General features: G+C 37.7%; 1 protein-coding gene across 3 annotated transcripts in view; it reads left to right on the forward strand.

The window, feature by feature from the left end:
* The window catches only part of RETREG1 (reticulophagy regulator 1), a 70,112-nt gene that overhangs the window by 37,517 nt on the left and 14,261 nt on the right, over positions 1–18,334 (forward strand). The window lies entirely within an intron of this gene.

The following is an 18,334-nucleotide window of genomic DNA, read 5'->3' on the forward strand; positions in this document are numbered from 1 at the left end:
ATCTATCATATTTGTGCCAGAGGAAGATTCGCTGTCTTCATGTGACTAAAATGTAGTCATTTGCTTTTTAAACTGCAGTTGAAGTGGCTCTTACTTCCTTTATCTCTTCTTTCTGCTTTTGTTCAAAAACATGGCAATACTGTCATGCACTGTAGCATATTATTATGTGTGCTTTACGATGTAACACTAAAACCCACAGTGACAATATATTGTTGCTGATAGAAATCAGATTCTTGTGTCTGTTAATAGTCAGTTTGCTTTCATACTTAATTTTTTATGATTCTTTAAAAATATGTGTTTATGTGCTATGTTCTGCCTAGTAAATATTTCTTCATGCGATATCTTGTTTGACTTTTTGAATGTTGCATTACTTTTTTAATGTCAAAACTGAATGATGAGTGGTTTGGTTTTTTCTGAATATGCAGCTCATGATTTAAAAAATGTTTTAACAATTAGTTATTTCATGCAGGTACAAAGAACAATGCAGGATTCCTTGAAGACACCTTTTTTTCTGAGTGCTTATTTTGTTTGTTTTAATTGGCCTTCAACTGTTGAAAGTTTTTTGGTTTTGTTTTTTTTTCCCATTCCTAGTCCTAGGTACAGATAAATACAAAACTATGTTTTGTGTGTAATAGTTGTCTTAAGCCGTCTTTAGCACACTACTTACCAGGTTGAGGTTATACCTGCTATAATACTCCAGCAAAAACTGAGCATGTTCAGCAGCTGTATCTTGATTTTTTCCATTTACGCTGGTATGAAAGGTTTACTGTCTTCTAAAACAAGCCTCCTGTATATATCTTCCATTGTATGAAGAGTTCACAAAGTTAAGTAAATATAATAAGCATTTCCAATTTTAAATCAGTTTACATAGGATTGGGACAGGTGTCATTCAGCACATTTGGATGTTGACAATACAGGGAAATTGAGTCTGCACTTCAAATTGACGAATTAGATAAAACATACACTTCCATCTATATGTTCTGGTAAACACATGAAGGTACACAGGCCTGCACACACAGAAATGTGACCAGTATATTCAGTTTTTTATGTTGAAAAAGAGGGAAAAATATTCCATTTTGGGGGATTTCATGAAGTTACTAACATGATTTTTATTCACAGCAGAAACATGCATTGCAAATTAGTTTTAATCCTAAACATGATTTTAAAAATTATAATATTTTTTTTTTTTGCTATGAGTCAGTTTTGCTATGAGGGTTTTTAGGATGTCTTTAAATGTACATACAGTGTTCATTATTATTAGAAGTGAGACTCATTCGTAGCTGAATAATTAGAACAGGGTAGTATGTTGAAAGCACTGTCTTACTCTCCTTTTAAAGATGAGAGACATTCAAGGTGGTAGTGATTGTGACTGGCTCTGGAGCTCGCTGACCAGCCAAAGCGTGCTGCGGGCTGAGTAATTAAAATCTTTGAAAGCTTGCAGACTGGGTGGGGTACACCATCTACCAGGTAACACCAGATAATTTCCCTTGCCCTCCACATGGACAGCACTCTGCCTTTCACCTACCTGCTAAAGCTTCTTAGATATCTGCGTGTATAAAACAGTGCATCTGACGCTATTTCCAGTCCTCGCAGTTACTCAGTAAAGCTGCTTCCTTGTCTCTGGCAAGAACATAGCTTTTATTTTCCTTCTTTTGTTGATGACCGCCTCTGAAGTCTTTGGTGCCTGTCTGTAAAAGGAAAATTTCACATAGATGTCTATACTGTTTGAAGGGAAGGCCATTTACTTAATAATTATGATACATGCTGAGTACAGATTTAGACTGAACAAGAGCAAAACAGGTAAGATTCCATGATCAGGCAGTGTGTCAGGCTGGCATCTGATCTGTGTGCCAGCACATCATCTGGGGTATTTTAATACCTGACGGTAAAGAGAGCCATTACTTCCAGTTATCCAGGAAGTTTTGAGAAAGGTCTAGAACAGGTCTGTTTAGTTGAAGAACCAGGGTAATGGAGATGAACAGAAGAAGGATTGATTCTGAAAGTTATCCAAATAAAATAGAGGACCATGTACTTTGGAAAGCTGTGTGTAAAAAATGTGGTAATCGGGGCCAACAGAGCATGAGGAACAATTGACAAAAAGGGTCAAAATCTGTAAGTCAGTAGCATGTCCTCGCCAGGAGTAATGGTGCACATTGCTGATCTCTCCCATCTTAAATCAGTTATAATAAATGTAGGAAAAGTTTGGAAAAGAACGGGGAAGATCTTTGAGGGCATGCAACAATTTACATGCATGAAAAAAGTAAGCTGAATGAGCTGACCAAGAGCAGAACATGATCAATTTTATATTTTCCTTTTGATTACAAAATCAAGTGCTTTCATATTCCTTCCAGAAGTAATGGGGCTGGGGGAAGAACCCAGTATAAGGTGGAAGGGGTTGTCTTTTCTGTTGAGGAACCCACGGAGGGAAAATCTCAGAAAATGGTGGGTGTGAGAAGTGAGAGAGACATAGCAAGGCTGGAAGGTAGCAACTCAAGCAAAGAGGTTGCTGAGAGGAACAGGGATTAGTCGTGTGAGTTGGGGCCTCAGAGGTGGCAAGAAGGAGCTTCAAAGGGACCAAGAGCACCGGCCAAAGTCCCCTGCAATTCAGAAAGTTGTAGCGTTAGCTGCAACTAAGCAAGGAAGTAAGAACCTCCCTGAAAAATAACGTGGGCGGGGAAAGAGCTTTTCTTTCCTCAGTTCTGTCATTTCTAGTCACTCAGAGTTTACCATGTTGAAAAAAGTTTTAAACTGTTTTTTAGTAATTCTAGTTTCCAGCTAAACTCTTTTCTAGGTTGCTCCACCTTTAGGTTCTGCAGTCACATCAAAAATAATGTGATAATGGTCTGCAAAAATTACAAATAGCTGTGAAAAGCTAATGAGAGTTAATTGTCATCTACCTGTCCCAGCATAAGACTACTTGGGAATCAGTTGAAGAGACTAGATCAGAGCAAAAAAAATGGGGTGGGCTTCGGTTGGGTCTTTTGGTTTTAAACAGTATGTAGTTAAGCTGCAGAAGTCCTGGCCAGAAGGTGTTACAGATGCTATCACAGGATGTGGAAGTCCACTCAGAGCTAAAAATATAGACATCACTGCTGATTCAGGAAACTCCTGAGGCACAAGTTGGAGTCTGGAAGGCTATTTGGAGGAGGCAGCAATGCATTTTTCCCTAGGCGCTGTGCCTTTGGACACAGTAGGAGATGCCAGAAGCCCTTTGGCCTGCTTCAGTACAGTAGTTCTGCTCACCTGCTGGTCTTCCACCCAAGTGTACTTGGAGAGGTCATTCCATCTCATGTGGCTGTGAAATAGTCTGGAGCCCAGTCTGCTGGAAACCTCCAGATGAGCCATTGCAAGCTCCAAGTCCCTTGGGTGGGGAAGGATTCAGAATGATCAGAAAATTGAGTTTAATTTTCTATATAGTGTTCTTCCTGACACTTGGCAAAATACTTCAGTGTGATTGTGGTTCAGCTAATTACACGCTGGTGTTCTGAAGTTGGTTTGCAAAAATCACGAGCAGTGGAATCAGTAGAAAACTAGCCTTTGAGTACTGAAGTGTTTTATAAATGCTTTACTTCGCAGTTACCAGGTCCTTGACATTTCACTTAGGTACTCATTTAGTAGACACTTATGAACCTAATCTTTCCAGGACTTACTTATCAACAAGTAAACAAGGTGATATCATCCTCCTTATCTCAGTGAGGGCTAGGGAGGAGTTCTAAGGAATTGTAGAAGTAAACAGTGAACAATTTTTCATGTTGTAGTGGTGAGCACTGTGTACAGTGTGCAAGAGAAATGAACAGCCCAAAGTCATACTTGAAGATTTTTTTGTTGTAAACAAACAAAAGCAACTGAAGTTGCACAAGGGCTTTAGTTTTGCTTCTTAATTTTTGATGCTACATTTAAACTTTCAATGCTTTTCTGTATTTTGAGATTTCAGTTCTTTTGATTCTTTTCCTAATTAGAGGAATTCAGAGTTTTAATCTGGAAATGAAGTTGTCACACAAAACGATTTCATTAATTAAGATTTTTTTATTTTAGCAGCTCTGTTGTTTCAGGGTAAGGAAACTCAGCTCTATTTATAACAGCAGTAGAAAAAGAAAGAAAAAAGAATGATATTGGAATATGCAGGTATGGGTAACCATGGAACATCTTTGTTGAGTAGAGCAGGACATTTATTAATACATACTTATATATTGCCTTGCATAATTTAGACATAGGACCTTACTCCCATTTTTCTTCTTCCTCCTTTCTTTTAAAATGCCAGTACGATTGAACTGCTTCAGGAAGCACATGGCTTGTGAAAGATTTAGGAATGATATGAATGCAGAAGATTGGATGAGATTAAGAAAAGAAAAAAGGAATTAACTAAAATGTTGGGATAAGAGTTAAGGAAGTTGTCATTCACAGATAGGCAGTATTCCTGTTTTGTTTTGTTTTTCATCATTTCCTGAGGTCATTTTATTAATTCAGAGACATAGTAAATATAAACCATGCAATTCGAAGTAATAGTTCTATGATTCCATGGTTTGGGGAAATTTTGCAATCTCTGTCTAGGTTTTAATAGTTTTGAAATATTTTATATTAAAATAAGAAGAAAGGATAGAATCCTTTGTACTTTTGAAAGTTAAGCAGCTTTGCAACGAATGATGCATTACCCGCAATACACCAAATACAGCTTACCAAATCAAAGGTATGGTGTGCTTGTTTTTTAGTCTGGCATACCTTTTCTTCCAGCTTTGCTTATTTTTTTATTTATTTGTTTGTAAGATGTGGCATCCACAGGAGAATTCCTACTGTCTCATGCAGGAGAGGCAGGTCTAAATCTTGCTGAGTTCCTTCCTAGAAGAAAAGTTTTGTGTGTGAAGATCTCTGCATATAATAGTTACTTGAAAATACATTGAGAACAATAGGTCAAGCTGTTTAATGCAAGAAGCAAGGCATGTGAAAGAGCAGTGCTGAGCAATGTGCTGAACAATGTACTTGTGTGATCCTTGGAGTGTTCAACTGCGCAACAAAGCTTCCTCAGCACAGATAAGGTTGCAGGGGTGTTGAAAATTAAGAGACATAGTTGGTGTAACTGGGGTGACAGAATCCCTGTCGTGCGCACAGCAAAAAGCCATAGGAGGTAAGTAAAATTGTCAGTTCACCTTCGGTTGTTCACCGAGGCATTTGAAGTATTTCGGCAGCAAATTTCCTCCTGTTGACACACTTTCATTTTGAGGACTGTTCCAGTGCGATTTACTGCTATCCCTGTGATAGCTAAGACTGCTTGTGGCAGACGAGGTTGGAATCAGAACTTAAACACAATGCAATTAATCTTTATTGAAAACTCATCTTCTTATTCCCTATTTTAAAATGATCACTGAGCTAGTGGGATTTTTTTTCATCTGTGAATCTAGTCAACGGAGAATAACTTTGCTGCTTCTGATAGCTTGTTACTGATACTTTGTGGGGAGTAAAAAGAAGGATATTTTTACAGTTGGAGTAAGATTTTTGCTATTATATTTTTAAGCATGTTACTTTAAAGTTTGTCATTTAGCTTCCTATCATTTTGGTTGCTGCTCACTTACACCTGGGAAAAATGGAAGACGTTGAGGAAGCTTTCCAGTGAAAGCAGAAAAATAAAATGTACTAACTGGGAGGTGATTCTCCCTCACATGATGAGAAGAAAAAAAAAAAACAACAAAACTGTTTTGCTCTTGGCTGTGCTTGCTACTAAACACCCTGTCATAGTGTGTGAGGTGAGTCACGACTTGTTTATTTATAGCCTTGGCCAATCAAAGCTGAATGCTCTGAACTTCATTCAAGACCAGCAGGCACTTAGGATGTCTTGTAAACATTTGCTCTCTGAGCAAGGAGCACTCTTCTCAGCAGCAAACAGGACAGGTGCCTGGGTTGTCACCTCTAAAACACAAAACAGACTAGAAGATCATTGCCTGGATTATCTAGATTGGTGTAGAGAGAGCGAGCTAATTCCTTTTTACATCTGCAATGCCAGACAGTGAGGATCTGGGACAAGATGAAAGGTACTGTACGTTGATTCTGACGGCCTTCTTGTGCAGCGCAGTATGGACCCAGGCTATGTGTAATTAATCTGTGTCCACTCCTGAGTTCTCAGCCTATCAGTTTTATCTGCGTTGTAACAGATCATCTAATTCTTGAGGGGTTTGCCTCTAACGCTAACCGAAGACTACTTCGGAGAGTAGTATTAGATCTTAATGTCTGCATGGAGGTTAAGTTTGTTCAGCTCTTATGTATTTCTTAAACTAAAGGTGAAGGGAAGAAAATACCGGGTGGTTTCTACCTAGTCACTTTTCCCAACCATGGGACTACTTACAAGCCTCAAATGTCAGACACAAATAGTTTTGTTGGAGCCACATTACTGACAGAACCATAACTCATTACTATGAAATAGGGCACTGTGTCCCTTTGAGGTATGCCTGTCTTTCTGAAGTTTTAACTTTTATCTTAATTATCTTGTAAAACCAATAGTCAGGACAAGAAGGAAGTAGTTGGATCTAAAAAAACAATTTAACAAAGACTATTTTCTCAAATATGATCTGGCACCTGCCTATGAAACAAATGCATTAATTAAATTAAGCTAAACAGATTTTAAAATAGATACTGAAAAGGTGGATGTTGCTAATATTTGGCTATGACGGTTTATAATCTAGGTTTCTTAAAGTCCACATAGTCTTCCATAGTTGCTGCTTGATGCTAATCAAAATGTTGGCTCTAAAATCGTGTTAATGAAATATTTTATATTGCAAAAAAAACCCCACCTGCCATGTATTTGGAAATAGAATTTTTCTTTTTAGAAGTTAATTAACAAAATGCCAAATTATAGAGGCAAGTTTAAGAACTTACAAGAATCGGAAGTGAGCATTTCATTATGGCTTCAGATCCACTTTCTTCTAGTTAGATTAAATTTGAACATTTATGTGGATGTTTTTCCAATATGTATGTCAATGTGTTGCTGTAAGATAGATGACACACACAAGACGTTTCTGGTTCTCTGTTGTAGGTCAGCATGTTCAGGCATGGTCACCTAACTGGGTGAGTGTGGGTGAATGGATCCATCCCCAGTGGCATAATTGGGTCTCTGCAGGGGTGGGTCACCTATACATTTCTGTTTGCAGAGATCTAAGGTGTGCCCTATATATAACATAGATTACAAGTAAGTGTAGTAGGCAGCATTTTTTTTCTTTACTTTTAAGGAAACGTTAACTCATTACTGATAGCCACCAAAGTGTTAATTGCCATTCATTAAAAAATGTGTAGCTGAATCTCCAGTTTGTTAAACTATATAATTTTTAATACAGGAAAACATTAATACACATGACACATTAAAAAAAGAGGTCTCAGATCAGAGTTACCTTTTTTTTTTTCTTTTGAATCAATTTTATAAAGGATATGCATCATGTCCTTCCTTGAAAATGTGTTGTGGGGGCTTTTTGGCATTTTGTTTTGTTTCGGTTTATGAGGGGTTGGTTTTTGGGTTGTTTTTTTTTCAAACTAAGATGTCAAGATGAGAGAAAATCTTACCAGCTGAGAAGAAAAATAATTTTGACTTTTTTCCCCCCCCCCCCCCCCAAAAATTTCAATGGCGGGGAGGGAAGCTGCAGCGTTTACCAGTATGTAAAAGGATGCAACTGGTATGCAAAACATAAAAGCTTTGTAATACCTAATTTACTTTGTTCACTATTCTTTCTCTATGAAGGCTTGTACTAAGTTTTGGCAGTTAAATAGAAGCAATAGTAGGCCTAACCCTCTTAAGACTTTGGTTTTTTATGAATTAAAGTTGGTTTTTTTGTTGTGTTGTTTTAGTTGTTTTTAGGCAAAAAGGATGAACATTTCTAAAGCAGTAACCTGAAAATGCATAACAGGGCCTACTCTTCCCATTTGTAATTTCTGAAACTACCATTAAATTAATTGACCCTGATCGTAATTGCTCATCCTTTAGTGTCTTTGCTGTTGAGCAAAAAGTTTTGAGAAAATAGAAAGGTTCTGATTTTTTCTGAAATTAATTTTCTTCTTTGTCACGGTCATAACAAGTAGGATATAACTGGAGAACGTTCCAGCAGAAGTGCTAATGCGATTCGGTGGAGGTCGTGGTCCAAGTTAAACAAGAGGGAAATAGAAGGAGGAGCTGTGGGAGCTATACTGGAGCAATACGGGAACTGGACTGGAGCAATTCATTTTGGAGTCATAAAAGAAGAGATATTTATGTAAATGCACAGATAATGTGGTAATTTTGAGGGCATGCTGAATCCAAGCTATTGCTTTATATATTTGAAAAAGGAGGGTGGTGGTATTTTTGTAGAAGCTGTAGAATGAACTTTGTTCACCGCTCAGTTTCGGCACACTGCACTCCTCCTAGCTCCTTCTCAGATGCAAACGAATACTTCTTACATCCTCTCCTCTCTCAAGTTCATGTCCTACTTCATAAAATATGTAACATTGCATCACAAGTGGATTTCATGAATAATATGACGTCATAGTTAAAGATGTGGCATTGGCCAATCGTCTGTTAGTCACGCTGTGAATTTAAATGTATAATAAGCAAAGGAGCATATGCACAAATACTTCTTAGGCTATCAAAAAAGCTAGGAGTCAGATAGATCAGGTACACGCTCACATCTTCTGTTTTATGATACTGGGTGGTGGCAGATCAAGAACAGTGAGGAAAGATGTGGTCAAAGGTAAAGGATTGAAAACAATTTAGCATAAGGACAGTACTTCCCCCAGTAATTCTTTATCATCTAGTCTCCTATGGTTTTGGTGTAAGATGGTATAATTTACTTTTTTTAAAAAAAAATTTAAAGATTGGCAACTCAAGAAGAATGGAATGGTGGTCAAGAATGTGTAGAAGGCACTGTGAATAATTGGTCCTGAAGTGGTGGAAGGACATGGCTGTAGTTGCTTCAAAGAGATACTGATGTATAACTTCCTCTATGAGAATAATGTCTGTGTTGTTCTAATCGCTGTCACATGCCTATCATTGAAAAGGGTGGCACACTAAACTGTTAGCCAGGAACCTTTTATGACTTGACTAAAAATGGGAGAGAAAGCTGTGTGATTCTGAACTGGTTGATTTTTAACTACCATCTCACAGTGCAATAGCTTTCTCAGTGTGTGCTTAGCTTAGAAAAATGGAGATCCAGTTTAAAGTCAAATCTGCGTGTTACTTATTCAAAGCATGTTGATTTGTAATTATATAAGAATATTTGTTTCTTCTGCTGGTATTAGTTAATAAAGCAGAAAGTATTTGATTTCCTTTTATGATTGAATCCAGTGCACAAATGTAGGCCTCAAGTGGTTAGCTCGTGCCAGGAATTCTCACTAGTGCACGAATGCATTGAGGTTAAATGGTCACCTGCTTATACAAAATACATAAAAACACATTGAAGAGAGTGAGAACAAAGTTCTGCACAGCAAAGAGTTAAAGCTGCCTTGGTATACTACACAAAAAGTCGTGTTTATGTTTTTGCAGGTTAAAAGTATTTTTTGTTTGGCACTATAAAATCCAGTTTTCCTTTTTTGTGCAGCTGCTCTGCAACTCGAGGAATGCTCAGCTCATCTTTCCTAGCTGTTTGACTTTGAGAGGCCTTGAACTAGGAGTATCCCAGCTGAAGAATGTGGAGGCTGAAGGAGAAAGATGAATTGATTTTGTAAAAAAGGGTTAAAAGAGTTGTCTTTGCAGGAGGAAAATAAAAGAATCACTTCCAACAGCTGGGCAGAGCTGCTTAAAGTTCTGCAAACAGAACTTTATGGTGCTGTTGACAGAAACAAGACTTCCTCACTTTTCTGAACAAAAATAGTGCAATAAAAATGTCTTTCTTACATCACCAGTTTCTATCACAAATAGGAAGCTGACCTGGAAAATCGCAGCCCTTGTACTGTCTTGGTTAAAAGGTTAACAGCACATAGTAGTAGCATTATCATCTTTGCTAAACAGAAAGCAAGTCTGTAATAGTATTTATGTGACACTGAAGCACTCAGTTCTCATGCAAAGGGACGTTTAAAAAAAACTGTGCTTATTGGCTAAGTCATGACTTTGAATTAATAGTACTTGATTATTGGAGCACACTTTGTGTTTTGAATGACCTCGAACTGGAATAGCTGGTGTTTCTCTCAGGAGAGCTGGGCAAGAGTAGTAGAGGTCAAAGGAGGGGTTTGCTGTGAAAGCTGACCTGTCAGTTTGCTTAGAAGAATCTGTCTAGAGGAGCTGGACAATTAAATGCCCCATATTAAGTTGGAGTATATTTTGTTTATTTTAGCAGGACATGCATCAAAAGGTGACAACATCTAGTACAGTCTGCTACATTGAGGAGCATCTGTACTGGGATCACATTCAAAAAAGTTGGAGTTAACCAGTTTGTATCTGATCAGCTAAAGAAAGACAGACAATACAGCTTTTTATTAAGACTTTAAAAGACAACTGGTGTTACACTTGAATAGAAGAAATGAACACATCCCCTCCAAAATAAAATCCTGGTGGTAATGGCTCCTTTTTTTCTTCTTTTTTTTTTCCCCCCATCCCTAAAGCAACCTGTAGGACAAGATGAGTTCCCCTATCTCTTTGCAGAACACTTGGGTATATTTTAAAAATAATAGAATTGCTTTCACTGTCTGAAAAGTTTGTTCTCGACTAGTAATATAAGGAAAAAACCCCTTTGTTTAAGGGATTGATATTGTTGAGTAGCATGCCAGTGGTAAAATGTTCTCATGTCAGCTGAAGAGAAGAAAATACCGCTATGATTTTGGTTTAACACGCTATGCAAGAAGCATATGAAGTCAGGGATGAAGCGTTGCTTATATTATGTTTTGTTGAAAGTCACATATCCTGGCCAGTCTGCTGTGCAGTGCATTGAGAAAAAACACATCCAGCCTCATCAAATGCTGATGATTTAAACATATTTCTTGTGCAGTAATACTTACTGAAAAATATTTTTGGTCAAGAAATAAAAAGGGCATGCATGTTACTGAAAGCTGTGAAATAAGATTTTTTTTCAGCTTGTTATTGCACATCTTTCCCTGGAAAAAAACCCCCAGTAAATTGGACTGATTCACTGTTAATAAAAAGAACAAAATTCAAGTGTCAGATGAAGACAGATGAGGTCAGAAAGAAAACATTTTGAAAGCTTGAGAAGCGGTGTTGCATGGTATTAACAAAATTAATTTAGTTCTCAGAAATCATGTATTTGAATTACAGGAGAGATGAGAATTAAAGGGGAATGTTGTTAGTTACTCTTTAAGGTTGATACCGACGTTCTCCAGCTTCTCTTTTAAAACCAAGATCTAACTTTGTGTATCTTGGAGATTCCAAGTGTGCCCAAGCCTTATTGTTGAAGAGATGTCAAATGTGGTCAGTTGAAGGATGTTTGCCACAGTGTTAAGATGTTGGTGAAAGTGTAAACCTGTGTAGGTCTGTAGATGAGCAATGGGAAACAAAATGCATATGGATATCTACAAGCTGGAGAGATTTCTATTACAAAAGGTGTGTAGAGTTTGTGGCAAAAAGGATGTAGATGAAGATGCTCCCTGAAGTTTGACAGTGGAGTGTATCAGTGGATGCTTCCTGTGTTCCTCGTTCTTTCAGTGGTACAGCATCCTTTCATGGAACTCTTGGAAGGAAGCAGGATTTTACCTGGTGCCCCAGTGATGCATTTAAATTGCAAGTCTTACTGACTTGCTCATAGCCACATGAGTCAAATGTAATTATTTTAGTATAGCTGATGATTGCATAGGATCCCAAACTGGCACAGAATAAAGCACAGTTCTACATAATAACCTTTTAAATTAGCTACGTAGGTCATAAAGATGCTATGCTATGAGTGCAGTGGTGCTTGCTATTATGTCCCTTCCACATAGCGCACTTAACAGTCACAGATTTGTTACTTGTAATTCAATAAGGCTAATCAATATTGCATTGTTTTCTACCACACAGTTCAATAGTAGATTTCAGAGGGTTTGGCATTGATACTTTTAATACACTTAACTGTAAAATGTGCTTTCTACAGTACTTCATATTTTGGGGAGAGAGAGGGGGATGGTTATTTTCATTTGGACACCTGAAATATAAATGTAAAAAAAACATTTAAAATGTTTTCCACAAACTTTTATCTAAATGCGAATTTATTTTCTTTGTACCTGAATAATTTAGAAGAGAAATTTAAAAATATATTTTGGCATAGGTCTTTAGATATAAAATTTTTGTTTCAAAGAAGGGTAACTGCATCATTATAATCACTCCCTTCTGCACTGTGGTGTTTGCTTTCCTCATAGCAGAGACCTGTGAAAGCTCTGAAAAGGTAGACCTGCTTGACTGCGTTTTGCTAATAGTTTACACATTTCATTTGGTCACGTTTCATACTTACCTCCTGGTTGCCTATGGGGTTTGTCCTTAGATCTCCACATCCCTTACAGCCGCATCATTCTATAAGCTCTAGATTGTACTTAAAAAGACTATAAAATAGCCAAATTACTTGTATTTTGGTTTACATATCTTTGGGAATATAACTTTCAGCTCTTCCACCTTGACTAATACATTGTAAGTTACCCTTAAAATTACAGTCTGCACAGGTTTCAAGTATGTGTGGTTACAGTTGGGAAATCAAGACAGTTTAGAAGCTCTGTAATTACTGACTCCTTGTTGATGTTTATGTAGGTGCAATCCTTCAGATCCACCACATCATGGTGTACTTTGTCACTGCTAGTTCTGAGTAGCATATCTATGTGAAGATACATATGAAACTGTGTACACATAATGAAAAAAAAATCCAGCACATCACGAAGAGATCTTTAAACTAGTAACATGAGAGCTACTGACCTTTCTGAGAGAAATGTGACGGGGCTTTGCTTGAACAGATGTCTAGATACGAAATGAGAGCATGATACCATCAGTCATTTTTAGAGAATGTAATGCCACTGACTCTCCTGGCCAGAGTTGGTGACTGTGATGAGTTGAAGCATCTGGGGCAGGAGGGTGTTTTGTTTGGTTTTTTTCTGCAGCTACTAGGTAACAGTTTATGTATTTGCCCAGTTTTAGAAATGATGCAGTAGGCAGTCAGAAGGATATGAGTGATTAATTTTCTCTCTGAACACCTTCAATCTTATTGACAGTCATTTTAGAATAGAAGTGTCGTACTTAATATCAAACTCACGATAAGTGATGGGAGCATAAAACTGGATTCTTTCTAAATCATGCACAAAAGCCTTTGAAGCTGTTCAGAGGCAGTTGGCTGCTTGTTATCCCCAAAGGACACCTGGACAGGAGCCCCAAAAGCTGTTTCTGCAGGAAGTATAGGGTTCACATTTAGGTCATTTATTAAGGTATTGTAACTCCACTAATACTGTGCTGAAGTAGGTTTTTTATGTTCTTAGTTGACTGATGTCATAGTCATGCACTCCACATTCATCATCTACCTCACATATATTCTTTTTTCCCCGTTTTTTCTTTAAATGTGATTATTGAAGAATGAATTTGTATGGAGTATGCATTTTTATGTGTCTGTCAGCTTTTGATCTCATGCAGGTCTAATGTTTATTTCTTTTTCTACAAGGGCATGACATAACCTTCCCATCTTTGTGTACATACAACCACATGTTGTATCTCCTTTCTTTCTCGATCCCCCTTCATCAGGTTCCAACCATCTGGCCTCTGGGTAGTGCTGCTGTTCAGGTGGGCTCTGGGGACAAGGGACAGGAGGGACAGGTGTTACCAGGGCTGGTAGTTCTTGGTAGGTGTGAACAAGAAGAGGCAGCATGTGCATCTGATTTTCGTGCTGAAGATCCGCAAGCTGACTTTCTTGCACCTCTAGTTGCCCAAGTTTAGAACAAGGATTTGAAATAGTCCCTGGTATTCCTTGTAAAATAGAAAAGTGTGGCTATAGCAGAACTGACAAAGGTGTTACGATTTTCTGGTGGCCTACAAGAAACTGCCAAGCGTTCTTTTGTGGACCAAGCTTAATAGCGGGTTTGTAATGTTCTGGAACAAACTTCACCTGAGCCATCACTCGCCTTGCTTGGCTGCTTCTCTGTCAGCACACCACATGTGGACCACGGGACCAATGCATGTAGCAACACATTTTATCTGCACTGCAGCTCATACCTTCAACATCTTTTCAGCTTGGCAAAAGAAAGCATTATTAACGGTGAAGAGAAGCAGCTCCAGAGAACTTTCCCTGCAAATGTGCCATTTTTCTGCGTAATTTGCCTGCGTCTTTTGAATTGCTGTTACTTACCCCAGCGCGCCTTGCTGCATCTCCTCTTTAGATTGTCTTTGTATTGGTTAGTGTGTATGGAAGTAGTTTGCATTATTGTAGTTTATGCTTTCACACACACCCATCCTTTTTTTGCTGTTAACTTAAAGTTAGTAAGCCAACTATCTACAATTGTCCTATGTATTTCAAAAGCTCTGTTTCGATAGTAGGTATCAGGCCTATCCATTTTCTCTCTTTGTGCTTCCACAAAGTTCTGCTTTGTCAACAATTTTAAGTAAAGGATAGGAGCAAAGTCTCTAAAAGGGTTTTGTAATGCGGAATGCTGTCATAATAGTTTTCAGCACTAGAATAAACAGGCAACTCAATTGTTACTAATGCTGCAGAATGGTTTACAAAAGCTGGAAGTGATGTTTCTGTAAGGAGAGTAGCCTATCCATAAAATTGCATTTCTCATAAAGCAAAACCCTTGTATACTACTTTTCTGAAGCTGCTAATTATCAGAAAGGATGCAAATTGGAATTACTAGTGTGGATGGGAGGCGGACAAAAATTCTGTGTAACATTGCTAATCCCTCCCAGCGGGTTCCTGCTGGGTTCTCCATGAGTTATTTAATGGTTTTATTTACATTCTCTGCTGGAGGCAAATACCAGCACGCAGTGCCATGCGTGCCTGGAAAATACGTCGCATTTTCTCTGTCTTAGGAAAGTCACCTAGTTCAAGACAGGAGACTCTCATTCTATAAATTTCAGGTACACTATTTTAAATTACGGTTTTTATTCTCAGAGGCAGGGGGGGGAACACCTCACCGCGAATATTTTGTAATGTAAGAGGAAATCACACTACTGCAACACTATAAATAGTATAATAAAGTCAGGTATAGGGCGACAGCTTGGGTTTTGAACTTGAATCAGTTGTCACTGCTGCTGAAATACGAGTTTTTCCTTCAGTCATGTTCAGCGCTTCGCTGTGCAGGTGACAGACTGACTATGGATGCCCCACGAGCGCCATTGATGTCCCGTATGAAATGGCGCCAAGCCGTGCTCCGGTACCGGTGTTGCTGTGGCGCCATCTCGTGGTGAGGTTGCTGTACCGTCGTTAAAAACAGGCATAAAGATGACGTTTCTCTGTTTGTGTTTAACTAGACATTTTTCACCAAAATTATTCCTGACCTGCTATTAAAAATGAAGCTGTGGAGGCTGTCTCTGAAAATGGGGAGAAGGTTATTTAACCTCCATTACATTAGGAAAGCTCAGGTTTAATGGAAAAGAAGTTATGTACCATTCCCAGGTAGAATAAAAATGGGTGTCATGTATGCGGGAGAAGACTTACTCCTGGCTTAGATAAAAGTATGTAAAAATTCACAAAGTTAAATGTGGGAATCAGTCGGACCAAAGTGTATAAAATTCAACATAAGCCCAAAATCTTCTTATCCTGTGTGTTCAGGAGAAATGAGAACAAGATTATATAATTGTAAGAAAAAGTGGCTTTAGACCTTGCTGAATTGAATGTCAGACATGTTGTCTGGGGTTTCACTGAAACGTTAATTAAAGATTTTAAGGCAAACTTAAGTTTGGTGTTCTTCTTGCTGAGACATTGGATTTTAAATTCAAAGTCGCTTTCTCCTTTTATCATAGTTTGTAAAATACAAGTAATCTTTGGGGTTCTACAACTGAAAATATAGAGGGTTTTTTTTCAGTTGGAAGATAAAGTGGAATAGACATTTATATATATATTTACCATTTGCCTAGTTTTGTTATTAATCTCTGACCAGAAATCTGAGCTAATACTGTAATCCCAAACTTTTCATTGGATGTTATAATGCAGTAGACAGTGTGGACTACATTATTTTACTTCCTATCCTGATTCATTGATCAAAGCTTCTGCCTAATTTAGGCCACTTGAACCTTTTAATAGCCATCCCTTTAGTGCTATATTAGTATATTTTGCATACTGCCATGTGAGAGACCACTTTCCTTCCAGTGCAGTATGAGCATATAGTCCCAGCCCTGCAAAAGGAAGCAAGTCAGAAGTTTATCTTTTTAGGAAAAATCAATATATCTCTTGTAGTGCAGTGCAATTATACGTGTAACTTTTAAGTACATAATTTCCAGAATTCAAATCCATTTTTCCTTCAGCCGTTTTCTCCCTTGGGCTGTGTAAGTAAACCAGTTGCTTTTACTAGAAAGAACTGCGTTGCAGTTCTTGGTGCAAGTGGGGTGTGAACTCATGCCCATATAAAAACATTACTGTAAACTTTTGCTTTGTAGGCTGAAGAAGTAAAAATAACATGAGGGAGCAAAATTTTTTTTAAGCACTTTGGAAAAACAGAACGGCCACTTTTAATCTATGGGTTCCTGCAAGTTTATAACTAATTCTAAAGAAGCTGCAAAATATTTATGAGGAAAAATAAGCCTATTTTGGTAGGTTAAACTTGCTGTATAGGGATCTACATCTGTTTTGAAAAATGTTAGGTGTAAAGCAAATTAGAAAGCAGTACTGTAATTTTAAGTATGCACCATTACATCTGTCACGGAACAGAACTCCAAAGTAACACCTGAGCTGGCAGTCTCAGTAGCCTCAGGGCGTCAAGGCTGTTGTACATGTGCATCAGTATTGCCAGTGGCTCACAAAAATACAAACATGTTCAAAAAATTTACAACCTACATGGCTTTCCATATATCAAGAAATGAGAGGCATTAACAAGTTCGTATCCTAAGACATAACGGTGCCTTACAGTAAGAACGACTCAAAGCGAATACAGTACGGTGCAGCAAAGGTAGGTTATGTGTTGTGTCCTCAGTAGAGAAGGTAGACAAGAGCTACCTACTAACCAGCTTTCAACTGAGGAAAGTCCAAATGCTCATCACGGCGTGTAAGTTTTACAGTATGTGCCAACAGAAATGACTAAGCAATCTGTTGAGCATCTATCAATGTTGAAGCTTTTAATCACTGCAGGTATCATTACAAGTGGTGATAGGAAGTATTTTTTTAAAGTCATATATTCACTACAAAAAAATTTTTATCTCTCATTATTCCTAATAGTAAAGCAAAATTTTAAATGTTACTTTTGAAAACCCAAGTTCATACAGGGTAAGGTTTGAATAGCAAATATCTCATCAGTCACTTTCTGACACTTGCTAAAATGTAAGTTGTCCCAGGGAGCTATCGGAGGGCATTTGCATTCTGAATAACAATAACAACTGTGAACAGGGCCTTGTGCTGTTTTAGTAGCTAAACAGTAGAGTAATTACTTGGAAGAAGAAGCTGGCAGTTTGATCTGACAGTCTATGTTATGGCCTTATTGCTGCACACAAACTTTTTTCATAGCGTAGTTTTTTATTTATCCTGTAATGTGATCCACCTGTGAAAAAATGTTTACTGTTAATGCAGTGATGCATTAAAAATCTAATGGATTATGTATCCAGGTAAAGTGGCTGTGGGGTTATTTATGGTTTACTTGCATTCACTGTGATCAAAGCTGTGTGTGTACTGAGCAGTGAATTATGCAAAAGATAACTTTGTAAAATTGGTGCAGATTTCCTTTGGATTCTCAGGGTTTGCATGGTGGTACATCCATACTTGGTACCCACTTCACTTGACATCGACTGGCCTGTGTATGTTTTTCCTTTCATTTGTTGTTTCCTAAAGCATCTTTGTTGTAGATGTTTTTGTCTGCTCCAAAAAGGTATATATACCATGTCATCATTTCAGCTGGATATTGCCTATAAACTGATCAGCCCGAAATTAGATAGATAAGCTTTCTCCTGTTTTGCAGCAAATTGTTCTAAAGTTTCTAATTTGTGTTAGAAGGACTGAACACTAATAAGCCAAAAAAGCTAAGCTTTAGAAACAGTCCTTTCAGTATAATAGAGAAATAAAAAAATCAGTAAGGAAATGAATGTAAGCATCAAAACCTTAAGAGCTATTTTTTTTTCTAAGTTGGATATCAGTCTCTTACGGACCATGGCAGTCTGGCAAACAAGACAAAAAATAGATAAGAAAAAGCACAAAGATTGTATGCTTGAAATTAAACGTATTAATATGCAGGCCAACCTGTGGCAATGAAAATTACTGTGCTGTGTTGTTTTTAAGAAAAAAGAATTATTAAAAAA

This window comes from Falco rusticolus, chromosome 3 (assembly GCF_015220075.1).
Source record: "Falco rusticolus isolate bFalRus1 chromosome 3, bFalRus1.pri, whole genome shotgun sequence".
In the NCBI taxonomy this organism is placed as follows: domain Eukaryota; kingdom Metazoa; phylum Chordata; class Aves; order Falconiformes; family Falconidae; genus Falco; species Falco rusticolus.